This window comes from Lolium perenne, chromosome 5, assembly GCF_019359855.2.
Source record: "Lolium perenne isolate Kyuss_39 chromosome 5, Kyuss_2.0, whole genome shotgun sequence".
In the NCBI taxonomy this organism is placed as follows: Eukaryota; Viridiplantae; Streptophyta; class Magnoliopsida; order Poales; family Poaceae; genus Lolium; species Lolium perenne.
In genome coordinates, this window is record NC_067248.2 from 146,265,535 (window position 1) to 146,278,483 (window position 12,949).

A 12,949-nucleotide genomic window follows, 5' to 3' on the forward strand; every position below is an offset into this window, starting at 1 on the left:
AGTAGCATTATGCAATGTCCAGAAGTGTTAAGAATGATTGTGTCACCTCTGAATATGTCAATTTATATTGTGCACTAACCCTCTAATGAGTTGTTTCGAGTTTGGTGTGAAGGAAGTTTTCAAGGATCAAGAGAGGAGTATGATGCAACATGATCAAGGAGAGTGAAAGCTCTAAGCTTGGGGATGCACCCGGTGGTTCACCCCTGCATATATCAAGAAGACTCAAGCGTCTAAGCTTGGGGATGCCCAAGGCATCCCCTTCTTCATCGACAACATTATCAGGTTCCTCCCCTGAAACTATATTTTTATTCCATCACATCTCATGTGCTTTTTCTTGGAGCGTCGGTTTGTTTTTGTTTTTGTTTTGTTTGAATAAAATGGATCCTAGCATTCACTTTATGGGAGAGAGACACGCTCCGCTGTAGCATATGGACAAGTATGTCCTTGGTTTCTACTCATAGTATTCATGGCGAAGTTTCTCCTTCGTTAAATTGTTATATGGTTGGAATTGGAAAATGATACATGTAGTAATTGCTATAAATGATTTGGGTAATGTGATACTTGGCAATTGTTGTGCTCATGTTTAAGCTCTTGCATCATATGCTTTGCACCCATTAATGAAGAAATACATAGAGCATGCTAAAATTTGGTTTGCATATTTGGTTTCTCTAAGGTCTAGATAATTTCTAGTATTGAGTTTGAACAACAAGGAAGACGGTGTAGAGTCTTATAATGTTTTCAATATGTCTTTTATGTGAGTTTTGCTGCACGGTTCATCCTTGTGTTTGTTTCAAATAAGCCTTGCTAGCCTAAACCTTGTATCGAGAGGGAATACTTCTCATGCATCCAAAATACTTGAGCCAACCACTATGCCATTTGTGTCCACCATACCTACCTATACTACATGGTATTTTCCGCCATTCCAAAGTAAATTGCTTGAGTGCTACCTTTAAAATTCCATCATTCACCTTTGCAATATATAGCTCATGGGACAAATAGCTTAAAAACTATTGTGGTATTGAATATGTAATTATGCACTTTATCTCTTATTAAGTTGCTTGCTGTGCGATAACCATGTTCACTGGGGACGCCATCAACTTTTCATTGTTGAATTTCATGTGAGTTGCTATGCATGTTCGTCTTGTCTGAAGTAAGGGCGATCTACACTGAGTTGAATGGTTTGAGCATGCATATTGTTAGAGAAGAACATTGGGCCGCTAACTAAAGCCATGATCCATGGTGGAAGTTTCAGTTTTGGACAAACATCCTCAAATCTCTAATGAGAAAAGAATTAATTGTTGTTGAATGCTTAAGCATTAAAAGAGGAGTCCATTATCTGTTGTCTATGTTGCCCCGGTATGGATGTCTAAGTTGAGAATAATCAAAAGCGAGAAATCAAAAAGAGATCTTTCTCCTTAGAACTTTGTACGGCGGCATAGAGGTACCCCTTTGTGATACTTGGTTAAAGCATATGTATTGCGGTGATAATCCAGGTAGTCCAAGCTAATTAGGACAAGGTGCGGGCACTATTGGTACACTATGCATGAGGCTTGCAACTTATAAGATATAATTTACATGATGCATATGCTTTATTACTACCGTTGACAAAATTGTTTCATGTTTTCAAAATCAAAGCTCTAGCACAAATATAGCAATCGATGCTTTTCCTCTATGGAGGACCATTCTTTTACTTTCAATGTTGAGTCAGTTCACCTATTTCTCTCCACCTCAAGAAGCAAACACTTGTGTGAACTGTGCATTGATTCCTACATACTTGCTTATTGCACTTATTATATTACTCTATGTTGACAATATCCATGAGATATACATGTTACAAGTTGAAAGCAACCGCTGAAACTTAATCTTCTTTTGTGTTGCTTCAATGCTTTTACTTTGAATTATTGCTTTATGAGTTAACTCTTATGCAAGACTTATTGATGCTTGTCTTAAAGTGCTATTCATGAAAAGTCTTTGCTATATGATTCACTTGTTTACTCATGTCATATACATTGTTTCGATCGCTGCATTCACTACATATGCTTTACAAATAGTATGATCAAGATTATGATGGCATGTCACTCCAGAAATTATACGTGTTATCGTTTTACCTGCTCGGGACGAGCAGAGAACTAAGCTTGGGGATGCTGATACGTCTCCGACGTATCGATAATTTCTTATGTTCCATGCCACATTATTGATGTTATCTACATGTTTTATGCACACTTTATGTCATATTCGTGCATTTTCTGGAACTAACCTATTAACAAGATGCCGAAGTGCCGATTCTTTGTTTCTGCTGTTTTTGGTTTCAGAAATCCTAGTAAGGAAATATTCTCGGAATTGGACGAAATCAAAGCCCGGGGGCCTATTTTCTCACGAAGCTTCCGAAGTCCGAAGGAGAGACGAAGAGGGGCCACGGAGGCCACACCATAGGGCGGCGCGGCCCCCCCTTGGCCGCGCCGGCTTGTGGTGTGGGGCCCCGTGCCGCCTCTTGACCTGCCCTTCCGCCTATAAAAAGTCTCCGTGACGAAACCCCCGCATCGAGAACCACGATACGGAAAACCTTCCAGAGACGCCGCCAACACCGATCCCATCTCGGGGATCCAGAGATCGCCTCCGGCACCCTGCCGGAGAGGGGAATCATCTCCCGGAGGACTCTACGCCACCATGGTCGCCTCCGGTGTGATGTGTGAGTAGTCTACCCCTGGACTATGGGTCCATAGCAGTAGCTAGATGGTTGTCTTCTCCCCATTGTGCTATCATTGTCGGATCTTGTGAGCTGCCTAACATGATCAAGATCATCTATCTGTAATTCTATATGTTGCGTTTGTTGGGATCCGATGAATAGAGAATACTTGTTATGTTGATTATCAAAGTTATGCTATGTGTTGTTTATGATCTTGCATGCTCTCCGTTACTAGTAGATGCTCTGGCCAAGTAGATGCTTGTAACTCCAAGAGGGAGTACTTATGCTCGATAGTGGGTTCATGCCTGCATTAACACCTGGGACAAAGGATGTGAAAGTTCTAAGGTTGTGTTGTCTTTGCTGCCACTAGGGATAAAACATTAGTGCTATGTTCAAGGATGTAGTCACTAGTTACATTACGCACCATACTTAATGCAATTGTCTGTTGTTAGCAACTTAATACTGGAAGGGGTTCGGATGATAACCTGAAGGTGGACTTTTTAGGCATAGATGCAGTTGGATGGCGGTCTATGTACTTTGTCGTAATGCCCAATTAAATCTCACTATACTCATCATGATATGTATGTGCATTGTCATGCTCTCTTTATTTGTCAATTGCCCAACTGTCATTTGTTCACCCAACATGCTGTTCGTCTTATGGGAGAGACACCTCTAGTGAACTGTGGACCCCGGTCCAATTCTCTTTACTGAAATACAATCTACTGCAATACTTGGTCTACTGTTTTCTGCAAACAATCATCTTCCACACAATACGGTTAACTCTTTGTTACAGCAAGCCGGTGAGATTGACAACCTCACTGTTTCGTTGGGGCAAAGTACTTTGCTTGTGTTGTGCAGGTTCCACGTTGGCGCCGGAATCCCTGGTGTTGCGCCGCACTACATCCCGCCGCCATCAACCTTCAACGTGCTTCTTGGCTCCTCCTGGTTCGATAAACCTTGGTTTCTTTCTGAGGGAAAACTTGCTGCTGTGCGCATCATACCTTCCTCTTGGGGTTGCCCAACGAACGTGTGAAATACACGCCATCAAGAACGCAAACAAGATAGTAAATAAAGTAAAGCTAGCAACTAATTTTTGTATTTTTATATAATGCAGCAAACAAAATAGTAAATAAAGTAAAGCAAGGCAAAAACAAAGTAAAGAGATTGGAAGTGGAGACTCCCCTTGCAGCGTGTCTTGATCTCCCCGGCAACGGCGCCAGAAAAATTTGCTGCTTGTGACGGTAAAGCACTCGTCCGTTGGGAACCCCAAGAGGAAGGTGTGATGCGTACAGCAGCGAGTTTTCCCTCAGTAAGAAACCAAGGTTATCAAACCAGTAGGAGTCAAGAAGCACGTTGAAGGTTGATGGTGGCGGAGTGTAGTGCGGCGCAACACCAGGGATTCCGGCGCCAACGTGGAACCTGCACAACACAACCAAAATACTTTGCCCCAACTTAACAGTGAGGTTGTCAATCTCACCGGCTTGCTGTAACAAAGGATTAGATGTATAGTGTGGATGATGATGTTTGCAGAAAACTGTAGAACGAGTATTGCAGTAGATTGTATTCGATGTAAAAGAATGGACCGGGGTCCACAGTTCACTGGTGGTGTCTCTCCCATAAGAAATAGCATGTTGGGTGAACAAATTAAAGTTGGGCAATTGACAAATAAATATGGCATGACAATGCACATACATGTTATGATGAGTAGTGTGAAATTCAATTGGGCATTACGACAAAGTACATAGACCGCTATCCAGCATGCATCTATGCCTAAAAAGTCCACCTTCAGGTTATCATCCGAACCCCTTCCAGTATTAAGTTGCAAACAACAGACAATTGCATTAAGTATGGTGCGTAATGTAATCAACAAATACATCCTTAGACATAGCATTGATGTTTTATCCCTAGTGGCAACAGCACATCCACAACCTTAGAACTTTCTGTCACTGTCCCAGATTTAATGGAGGCATGAACCCACTATCGAGCATAAATACTCCCTCTTGGAGTTACAAGTAACGACTTGGCCAGAGCCTCTACTAATAACGGAGAGCATGCAAGATCATAAACAACACATAGATGATAGATTGATAATCAACATAACATAGCATTCAATATTCATCGGATCCCAACAAACGCAACATGTAGCATTACAAATAGATGATCTTGATCATGTTAGGCAGCTCACAAGATCCAACAATGATAGCACAATGAGAAGACAACCATCTAGCTAATGCTATGGACCCATAGTCCAGGGGTGAACTACTCACACATCACTCCGGAGGCGACCATGGCGGTGAAGAGTCCTCCGGGAGATGATTCCCCTCTCCGGCGGGGTGCCGGAGGCGATCTCCTGAATCCCCCAAGATGGGATTGGCGGCGGTGGCGTCTCTGGAATGTTTTCCGTATCGTGGCTCTCGGTATTGGAGTTATTATCGACGAAGGCTTCTTATAGGCGGAGAGGTAAGTTTAGGGGCGACGCGAGGGGCCCACACAACAGGGCCGCGCGGCCAGGGGCTGGGCCGCGCCGCCTTAGCGTGTCGCCGCCTCGTCGCCCCACTTCGTTTCCCTTTCGAACTTCTGGAAGCTTCGTGGAAAAATAAGATCCTGGGCGTTGATTTCGTCCAATTCCGAGAATATTTCCTTACTAGGATTTCTGAAACCAAAAACAGCAGAAAACAGCAACTGGCTCTTCGGCATCTTGTTAATAGGTTAGTGCCGGAAATTGCATAAATATGACATAAAGTATGTATAAAACATGTAGGTATTGTCATAAAACAAGCATGGAACATAAGAAATTATCGATACGTTGGAGACGTATCAAGGATCACATGTTTTCGCCAAGTGTTAATGCTTTGCTCCGGTGCTCTATTAAAAGGAGTACCTTAATTTCCAGTCTTATAATGCTTGCAATATGTTTTTATGTAAGTTTTGCTGTACCGGTTCATACTTGTGTTTGCTTCAAATAACCTTGCTAGCCAAAGCCTTGTACTGAGAGGGAATGCTTCTCGTGCATCCAAATCCTTGAGCCAAAAACTATGCCATTTGTGTCCACCATACCTACCTACTATGTGGTATTTCCTGCCATTCCAAGTAAATACTTCATGTGCTACCTTTAAACAATTCAAAATTTAGCATCTCTTATTTGTGTCAATGTTTTATAGCTCATGAGGAAGTATGTGTTGTTTTATCGTTCAATCTTATTGGGCAGCTTTCACCAATGGACTAGTGGCTTCATCCGCTTATCCTATAATTTTGCAAAAAGAGCCGGCAACGGGGTTCCCAGCCCCAATTAATCACAAATAGACACTCCTCCATGGTATGTGAAATGTTGGAAGGCACCCGAGGATTTGGTTAGCCATGGCTTGAGAAAGCAAAGGTGGGGAGGAGTGTCATCTAAGTAAAACTAAAATAAATAGACACTCCTTCATGGTATACGATTGTTCGAAGGCACCTGAGGATTCGGTTAGCCATGGCTTGTGAAAGCAAAGGTTGGAAGGAGTGTCACCCAAAAATAAAAATAAACTACATCATGGGAGCCGCTCTTTGAAGGTCTGTCTGGCAAGGGGGTTAGAGTGCCCACTACCATTTGTTGACAACAACAAACACCTCTCAAAACTTTACTTTTATACTCTCTATAAGATTTCAAAACTTGAAAAGCTCTAGCACATGATTTTATCCCTGCTTCCCTCTGCGAAGGGCCATTCTTTTACTTTATGTTGAGTCAGTTTACCTACTTCCTTCCATCTTAGAAGCAAACACTTGTGTCAACTGTGCATTGATTCTTACATACTTGCTTATTTGCACTTATTATATTACTTTGTGTTGACAATTATCCATGAGATATGCATGTTGGAAGTTGAAAGCAACTGCTGAAACTTATATCTTCCTTTGTGATGCTTCGATACCTTTACTTTGAATTTATTGCTTTATGAGTTAACTCTTATGCAAGACTTTTGATGCTTGTCTTGAAAGTACTATTCATGAAAAGTTTTGCTATATGTTATCTATTTGTTAGCAACTATAGATCATTGCCTTGAGTCACTTCATTCATCTCATATGCTTTACAATAGTATGATCAAGGTTATGTAAGTAGCATGTCACTACAGAAATTATTCTTTTTATCGTTTACCTACTCGAGGGCGAGTAGGAACTAAGCTTGGGGATGCTGATACGTCTCCAACGTATCTACAATTTCTGATGTTCCATGCTTGTTTTATGACAATACCTACATGTTTTGCTCACACGTTATAATGTTTTTATGTGTTTTCCGGAACTAACCTATTAACAAGATACCGAAGTGCCAGTTCCTGTTTTATGCTGTTTTTGGTTCCAGAAAGGCTGTTCGGGCAATATTCTCGGAATTCGACGAAACAAAGACCTAGTATCTTATTTTTCCTGGAAGACCCCAGAACAGCGAAGGAGAGTCGGAGGCGGGCCAGAGGGCCACCACACCATAAGGCGGCGCGGCCCCAGGCCTGGCCGCGCCAGCCTATGGTGAGGAGGCCCCAGGCACCCTCCTATGCCGCCTCTTCGCCTATAAGACCCCTTTCGACCTAAAAACGCGATACGAATTGATGAAACTCCAGAAAGACTCCAGGGGCGCCGCCGCCATCGCGAAACTCCAATTCGGGGGACAGAATCTCTGTTCCGGCACGCCGCCGGGATGGGGAAGTGCCCCCGGAAGCCATCTCCATCGACGCCACCGCCTCCATCATGCTCCGTGAGTAGTTCCCCCATGGACTACGGGTTCTAGCTGTAGCTAGTTGGTACTCTCTATCCCATGTACTTCAATACAATGATCTCATGAGCTGCCTTACATGATTGAGATCCATCTGATGTAATCGGTGTTGTGTTTGTTGGGAACGATGGATGATACATTATGATTAGTCTATCTATAAAGTTTGTGAAGTTATTGTTGCTGCAATCTTGTTATGCTTAATTCTTGTCACTAGGGCCCGAGTGGCATGATCTTAGATTTAAGCTCTATAATTATTGATTAGATTGTATCTACAAGTTGTTTGCACATATTGCTGTCCGGAACCCGAGGCCCCAAAGTGACATAAATTGGGACAACCGGAGGAGAAGGCTGTGATATGAGGATCACATGTTTTCACCAAGTGTTAATGCTTTGCTCCGGTGCTCTATTGAAAGGAGTACCTTAATTTCCAGTAGATTCCCTAGAGGTCCGGCTGCCACCGGCTGGTAGGACAAAAGATGTCATGCAAGTTTCTCATTGCGAGCACGTATGACTATATATGGAAAACATGCCTACATAATTAATAATCTTGATGTTCTATCTTAATGCTTTCAATCCTATCAATTGCCCAACTGTAATTTGTTCACCCAACACTTGTCACTTGTTATTGGAGAGTTACCACTAGTGTAGATCGCTGGGAACCCCGGTCCATCTCTCATCATCATATACTCGTTCTATATGTCATTGGAAGTAGTATCAACTATTTTCTGGTGCCATTGCCTCTGTGTTGCTGTTACTGCTGCTGTGTTACCGTTACTATTGCTCTCATATTACTGCTTCTTTCACATCACCCCTATTACTAGTGCTTTTCTAGGTGCAGCTGAATTGACAACTCAGTTGTTAAGGCTTATAAGTATTATTTACCTCCCCTTGTGTCGAATCAATAAATTTGGGTTTTACTTCCCTCGAAGACTGTTGCGATCCCCTATACTTGTGGGTCATCAAGACTATTTTCTAGCGCCGTTGCCGGGGAGGCGTAGCTCTACTCATAAGTTCACATGGGGAGTACACTCTACCTCTCTCTCTGTTTTATTTTATTTTGTTTTGCTTAGTTTACTTTTGTCTAGTTTATTTGTGCTTAGTTTATTTCTGTCTAGTATTATTTTGCTTAGTTTATTTTTGTCTAGTTTTATTATATACCAAAAAATCCATAAAAATTTGAAAAACCGAAAAATTAAAAACTGTTGTTATGGGAGAACCCACAACCTATTTTGAGCTTATTGAAATTTATAATAATTATAGAGAATCAAGAGCTGGTAAAGTAATGAGTGATGTGATAGAAAAATTGAATACAATTGCTAAAATCTTGCTTAAACGCCATGATATAAACTGTTGCTCTCAACAGGATACTAAACATCTGAAATTCCAATGTGGCTTTAGTGAAGAAGTTTTAATTATGAACTACAATTGGAATAACTATATTCATCTTGGGTTCGAAGAGGTAGAACAATTTGTCTTATTTATGGGAGCTTCTGAGATCGAATCATTCATGGTTAAAAATTATGAAACTTGTGTTGTTTGTAAGGACCTTAAAGATTATGTCTCTTCTATCCTTAATTTTTGCATAGAAAGTTACAGCGATAATCCTTATATTATTGATTATAAAGAGAGACTCATTAATGCACAAGAATGCACTCACAATTTGCAGGAACCTGTGAAAGAAGAAATTGATGAACCTGAAAGCTCATTGGATGAAAAAGAGGAGGAAATTGATGAACCTGAAAGCTCATTGGATGAAAAAGAAGAGGAGAGTGATGAACACCAAAAGGAGGAAGAATGGATTAGCTACCCATGCCAACCTTCTAATGAGAGTAACTATTTATCTCTTACACTATTTGATTGTCCTCCATGCTTACCGAAAGAGGTTGAATGTTATGTTCATGTGGATTCTCTTGAAATAATACATATGAATAAAACTTGTGAGAATAATTATGCTACTGCTATCTATGATAATCCATGCTATTTTGATAAATCTTATGATAATGCTTTGTTTGTGCCTGATATCGAAATGCATGGTACTAAAGAGTTTTTCTTGGCAAATGTTTATGATAAAGCTCTAGATGATGGTCCTATGTTACTTGATAATATTAATTGTACCACTAATGAAAATGGGATTGGAGAGTTCTTGACTTTATCTAGGAGTCCCATATCTCTTGAGATTGATCAATCATCTTGTTATATTATTGATAAAAGTGGGTTTGAAAGTTTTAATTCCACTATTTTTGAGCTTGATGAAAATTATGTGTTTATGGATCATGAGAAACATGCTTTATGTGATAGTTATATTGTTGAGTTTATTCATGAAGCTACTGAAAATTATTATGAGAGAGGAAAATATGGTTGTAGAAATTTTCATGGTACTAAAACACCTCTCTATACGCTGGAAATTTTGAGGTTACTCTTGTTTTATCTTCCTATGCTCGCCACTTTGTTCTTCATGAATTTATTTATGTACAAGATTCCTATGCATAGGAATTGGGTTAGACTTAAATGTGTTTTGAATTTGCTTTTTGATGCTCTCTTTTGCTTCAACTCTTATTTCTTGCGAGTGCATCATTAAAATTGCTGAGCCCATCTTAATGGCTATAAAGAAAACACTTCTTGGGAGATATCCCTTGTCTTTATTTTGCTATTGTTTTGTTGTGTCTTGGAAGTTTTTACTACTGTAGCAACCTCTCCTTATCTTTATTTTATTGCAATGTTGTGCCAAGTGAAGTCTCTAATAGAAGGTTGATACTAGATTTGGATTTCTGCGCAGAAACAGATTTCTATCTGTCACGAATTTGGGCAGGGTTCTCTGTAGGTAACTCAGAAAAATCTTTTAATTTACGTGCATGTTCCTCAGATATGTACGCAACTTTCATTAGTTTTTAGTTTTCTGATTTGAGCAACGGAAGTACCTCTTAAAAATTCGTCTTTACTGGCTGTTCTGTTTTGGCAGATTCTGTCTCTGTTTTTTTGCATTGTCTCTTGTGGACTTTAAGCAAGGCTTTCTAGACGTGGAGAGCTGTAGCTAATGTTTTATTGAGTTCTTGCAATGTGTCACTACAGGACCAAGGTGGATTAAAGTTTTTTGAGTACTAACCCCTCTAATGAAGTTTATGAGAAGTTTGGTGTGAAGGAAGTTTTCAAGGGTCAAGAGAGGAGGATGATATATGATCAAGAAGAGTGAAAAGTCTAAGCTTGGGGATGCCCCCGTGGTTCATCCCTGCATATTTCAAGAAGACTCAAGCGCCTAAGCTTGGGGATGCCCAAGGCATCCCCTTCTTCATCAACAATTTATCAGGTTTCTTCTATTGAAACTATATTTTTATTCGGTCACATCTTATGTGCTTTACTTGGAGCGTCTGTATGTTTTTATTTTTGTTTGTTTTTGAATAAATTTGGATCCTAGCAATCCTTGTTTGGGAGAGAGACACGCTCCGCCTTTTCATATGAACACTAGTGTTCTTCGCTCTTATTTTTAATGTTCAATGGCAAAAGTTGGAAGCTGTTGCATTTATTGCTATTTGGTTGGAAACAGAAAATGCCTCATATTGTCTTGGATAATTTGATACTTGGCAATTGTTTTGAGCTATCAAGTAGATCAAGTTTAAGCTCTTGCATCATGTAGTTTGAACCTATTAGTGGAGAACTACCGTAGAGCTTGTTTAAATTGGTTTGCATGATTGGTCTCTCTAAGGTCTAGATATTTTATGGTAAAAGTGTTTGAGCAACAAGGAAGACAGTGTAGAGTCTTATAATGCTTGCAATATGTTTTTATGTAAGTTTTGCTGTACCGGTTCATACTTGTGTTTGCTTCAAATAACCTTGCTAGCCAAAGCCTTGTACTGAGAGGGGATGCTTCTCGTGCATACAAATCCTTGAGCCAAAAACTATGCCATTTGTGTCCACCATACCTACCTACTATGTGGTATTTCCTGCCATTCCAAGTAAATACTTCATGTGCTACCTTTAAACAATTCAAAATTTATCATCTCTTATTTGTGTCAATGTTTTATAGCTCATGAGGAAGTATGTGGTGTTTTATCTTTCAATCTTGTTGGGCAGCTTTCACCAATGGACTAGTGGCTTCATCCGCTTATCCTATAATTTTGCAAAAAGAGCCGGCAACGGGGTTCCCAGCCCCAATTAATTACAAATAGACACTCCTCCATGGTATGTGAAATGTTGGAAGGCACCCGAGGATTCGGTTAGCCATGGCTTGAGAAAGCAAAGGTGGGGAGGAGTGTCATCTAAATAAAAATAAAATAAATAGACACTCCTTCATGGTATGTGATTGTTGGAAGGCACCCGAGGATTCGGTTAGCCATGGCTTGTGAAAGCAAAGGTTGGAAGGAGTGTCACCCAAAAATAAAAATAAACTACATCATGGGAGCCGCTCTTTGAAGGTCTGTCTGGCAAGGGGGTTAGAGTGCCCACTATCATTCGTTGACAACAACAAACACCTCTCAAAACATTACTTTTATAATCTCTATATGATTTCAAAACTTGAAAAGATCTAGCACATGATTTTATCCCTGCTTCCCTCTGCGAAGGGCCATTCTTTTACTTTATGTTGAGTCAGTTTACCTACTTCCTTCCATCTTAGAAGCAAACACTTGTGTCAACTGTGCATTGATTCTTACATACTTGCTTATTTGCACTTATTATATTACTTTGTGTTGACAATTATCCATGAGATATGCATGTTGGAAGTTGAAAGCAACTGCTGAAACTTTTATCTTCCTTTGTGATGCTTCGATACCTTTACTTTGAATTTATTGCTTTATGAGTTAACTCTTATGATAGACTTTTGATGCTTGTCTTGAAAGTACTATTCATGAAAAGTTTTGCTATATGTTATCTATTTGTTAGCAACTATAGATCATTGTCTTGAGTCACTTCATTCATCTCATATTCTTTACAATAGTATGATCAAGGTTATGTAATTAGCATGTCACTACAGAAATTATTCTTTTTATCGTTTACCTACTCGAGGGTGAGTAGGAACTAAGCTTGGGGATGCTGATACGTCTCCAACGTATCTATAATTTCTGATGTTCCATGCTTGTTTTATGACAATACCTACATGTTTTGCTCACACTTTATAATGTTCTTATGTGTTTTCTGGAACTAACCTATTTTATGCTATTTTTGGTTCCAGAAAGGCTGTTCGGGCTATATTCTCGGAATTCGACGAAACAAAGACCCAGTATCTTATTTTTCCCGGAAGACCCCAGAACACCGAAGGAGAGTCGGAGGCGGGCCAGAGGGCCACCACACCATAAGGCGGCGCGGCCCCAGGCCTGGCCGCGCCAGCCTATGGTGAGGAGGCCCCAGGCACCCTCCTACGCCGCCTCTTCGCCTATAAGACCCCTTTCGTCCTAAAAACGTGATACGAATTGACGAAACTCCAGAATGACTCAAGGGGCGCCGCCGCCATCGCGAAACTCCAGTTCGGGGGACATAATCTCTGTTCCGGCACGCCGCCGGGACGGGGAAGTGCCCCCGGAAGCCATCTCCAT